This window comes from Pan paniscus, chromosome 1 (assembly GCF_029289425.2).
Source record: "Pan paniscus chromosome 1, NHGRI_mPanPan1-v2.0_pri, whole genome shotgun sequence".
NCBI classification, from domain to species: domain Eukaryota; kingdom Metazoa; phylum Chordata; class Mammalia; order Primates; family Hominidae; genus Pan; species Pan paniscus.
Window position 1 is genome coordinate 19,623,779 of NC_073249.2, and position 4,111 is coordinate 19,627,889.

Sequence of the window (4,111 nt, forward strand, 5' to 3'; positions counted from 1 at the left end):
GTTTGGATGCAGATCCTGCCCGAGTTAAGCTTTCAGATGAGACCAAAGCCCTGGCTGACACCTCGATTGCAGACTTGTGGCAGGCCTTGAGGCAGAGGCTCCCAGCTCAGGTATGCCCAGATTCCTGACCACAGAAGACATGAGGTGGCCGGGTGACTCACACCTGTAATCCCAGCATTTTGGGAGGTTGAGGCAGGCAGATCCCTTGAGCCCATGAGTTTGAGATCAGCCTGGACAACATGGCGAAACCCTGTTTCTATTTAAAAACACACAAACACACACAAATTAGCTGGGTGTAGTGGCATGCACCTGTAGTCCCAGCTACTTGGGAGGCTGGGGTAGGAGGATCACCTGAGCCTGGGAGGTTGAGGCTACAGTGAGCCAAGATTGCACCACTGCACTTCAGCCTGGGTAACAGAGTGAGACTCTGTCAAAAAGAAAAAAAGGAAGGGAGGGAGTGAGGAAGGGAGGGAGGGAGGGAGGGAGGAAGGAAGGAAGGAAGGAAGGAAGGAAGGAAGGAAGGAAGGAAGGCAGGCAGGCAGGCAGGCAGGCAGGCAGGCAGGCAGGCAGGCAAGCAGAAGTGATGAGATGCAGCAATAGATAACTATCCCATCTGTCTGGCTGCACAGCCCATTCTTTTTACTGCTACGCTATAGAAAATAAAACAATTACTAATTTTTAAAAATCGCTGGCAACTGTAAGGAACGTAGATTGGAGGACATAAGAGTGAGAGCAAGGAGACTGGTTACAATCATCATAAAAGGGAGGGACAAGGGTGATGTGGACCACAGTGGAAGTGGAGAGCATGGACAAGTCCAGTGAGCACGTTAGAGGTAGGATTAGCTGGACCTTGTATCAGGGTTGAATGGGGGAAGGGAGGAGAAAAAAGAATTATGGATGACCCGCCTCTTTCTGTTATAAGCAACTTGGACTGGGTTGCCATTTATTGTGGTGCAAAACTACAGAAAGAGGAGGTTCAGGGGAAAGGATCAAGAGGAGGTTCAGGGGAAAGGATCAAGAGTTCAGTTTTGAACTTCGTAAGTTTGAGATGCTTATCAGAGAACCACATGAAGATAGCAGATAGGCACTTGGGTAGACATACCTGGAGCTCAGGAGAGGTCTGGGCTTGTGCTCATTTGGGAATTGTTTCCATTTGAGTGCTTTCTGCTACAAGGGACCGAAATCTGGCTTCAGGTGGCCTTTTTAAGTAAGGATTTTACTGGTTCGCTATAATGGAAAGTCTGAGGGCTCAGGTGGGTTTCATGTGCAACTCACTATGAGCCCACCTCTGTTCATCTTTGCCCTCTTCTGTGGCTGGCTTTTCCCATGGTTGTGAGAGGGCTACCAACTGTGACTAGGGCCAGACAGTCCTCATTCATGTCTAGGGGGAGTGTGAGCTCACTTCCTATTCTTCACTCTTAAGAGCAGCCCCTTAAACCTCTCCAGTTTGGATTAGGCCTTCAGTCATTAAACCAGTACCTGACAAGGTATAGCCATATTGGCTTGTAATAAGTTGAGGGCAGTCCCCCAATCCTGACATAATGGGGGAAAAGTGAACGTTGGAGTCAAGCACAATATCTTCCCCAAGAGTCACTGGCATGTAATTGGAATTTGAAGCCTTGCAAATAAATGTGATGACCAAGGATAACAGGATAGAGTGAGAAGGGATGAGAACTTAGACGTATGCTGTGGAGTCCACTAAAACTCAGAGGTCAGAAAGGAGTAGCCAAGAAAGGAAGAAAAACAGAAGAAGGTTCTATGAAACTATGAGGCCCTTAAAAGAGTATCCCTGTGACCTTGAAACAGGAGGAAATTTCTTTTTTCTTTCTTTTTTTTTCTTGAGACGGAGTTTTGCTCTTGTTGCCCAGGCTGGAGTGCAATGGCACGATCTCAACTCACTCCAACCTCCGCCTCCTGGGTTCAAGCGATTCTCCGGCCTCAGCCTCCCTAGTAGCTCTGGGGTTACAGGCACCCACCACCACGCCCAGCTAATTTTTTTATTTTTAGTACAGATGGAGTTTCACTATGTTGGCCAAGCTGGTCTCCAACTCCTGACCTCAGGTAATCCACCTGCCACAACCTCCACCTCCCAGGTTCAAGCAATTCTCCTGCTTCAGCCTCTCGAGTAGCTGGGATTACAGGCATGTGCCAACATGCTCAGCTAATTTTGTATTTTTAGTAGACACAGGGTTTTTCCATGTTGGTCAGGCTGGTCTTGAACTTCCGACCTCTGGTGATCCGCTCACCTCTGCCTCCCGAAGTGCTGGGATTACAGGTGTGAGCCACCGCGCCTGGCCGGAAATTTCTAAAGAAATGAAAAGGCACTAACCAAAAGGGAAAGATGGATTCATTTGTAAACCATCTCTTACTCAAAGACACCACAAAAAGAGTGAGAAGGCATGCTACAGAATGTGAAAAGACGCTTGTAAAACACGAGCAACAGCAAAGTAGTGTCTAGAGAGAGCAAGCCCAGTACGATGTGCTGTGGTTGTGGAATGCTCTGCAGGTCTGCTCCTTCCTGTAGAATGTGATGCGAGGAGGGGACTGTTATGTTGTTGTGTGCCTTCCTGTAGAATGTGACTGCAGTAGAGGAATGTTCTACAGCTCTCTCCTGTCCTGTAGAATGTGATGTGAGGATGGGAATGTTCTGGAGTTCTGTCCTGTCCTGCAGAATGTGCCATGAGGATGGGAATGTTCTGTAATTTCTGCTGTCCAGCAAAATAGCCACTAGCCATGTGTAGCTACTGAGCACTTGAAATATTGCTCGTACAACTGAGCAACTGATTTTCTTATTTTATTCATTTAAATTTAATCACATTAGGCTGGTCACAGTGGCGCACACCTGTAATTTCAGCACTTTGGGAGGCCGAGGCGGGTGAATTACCTGAGGTTAGGCGTTTGAGACCAGCCTGGCCAACATGGTGAAACCCCAACTCCACCAAAAAATACAAAAATTAGCCAGGTATGGTGGCACATGCCTGTAGTCCCAGCTACTCAGGAGGCCGAGGCAGGAGGATCACTTGAAGCCAAGAGGCAGAGGCTGCAGTGAGCTGAGATCACACCACTGCACCCCAGCATGGGCAACAGAACAGGACTCCGTCTCAAAAAAAAAAAAAAAAAAAAAGAGTAAGAAAGAGATGAGGAGTGGAGAGAGGATTTGGGGTTGCAGACAATTTCAGGCAGCTGAGGGGAGCAGAGATGAAGACATTACTGAAGGTGGTATGGAAGCAAGAAATAATTGTTCTGTCTGCTCGTTGGTTTTGTTTGGTTTTATGTATTTGTTTTAATGAAGGTTCTAGAACAGGGACTTTCACACTTGTAGACTTCAACCCACTTCAACCCACATTTGTAGACTTCAACCCACAGTAACAAATGTATTTCACACTGTGTCCTGACATACACATATGCTGTGTTTACTGAATCTGAGACTCCTTTGATTAGAAGATGCGCTGTTATCTTATGTACCATTTTTTAAAACTGTCAATTAGATGATGAAGAATGCTTTCTCATCACTTAGAAGTTAATTTTATTTTATGTCTGTGTTTGCTTTTTTTTTTTTTTTTTTTAAGAGACAAGGCCTCACTAGATTGTCTAGGTTGGTCTCAAACTCCTAGGCTCAAGCACTCCTCCTGCCTCAGCCTCCTGAGTAGCTGGGACTACAGATGCACTCCAGCATACCCAGCTTATTTTATCCTTATTTAAAGCCCTTTCCTTTAGACCGTACATTGTTTTTATAATATAAGTGAAATCCACTAGTATTGGTATTCCTAAAACTTCTTCACACCAAGTCCAACTTTTTGAGTTGGTCGTCAGTGTCTAACTATTCCCCTCTGTGCTCCCCGAAACCTTGATCTTAGCAGAAGGTGTTAACAGAGACTTCCGTGCTTTATATTCCTTCCTTAAATTGTCATTCAATATTTTTCTGACCAAGCTGATGAAGAAGGCAGTGGTGCAGTCCCGCCACCTGGACTAACAACCCACTTCAAATGTCACAACCACCCTCTGGCAAGATGCCATCCCGTTATAAGTCCTATTCTCTCCTGATTTCAGAAATGTTCTCCCAAATTTTTAAATTACACATGAGGCTCAACAAAGGGTAGTATATAAGAAA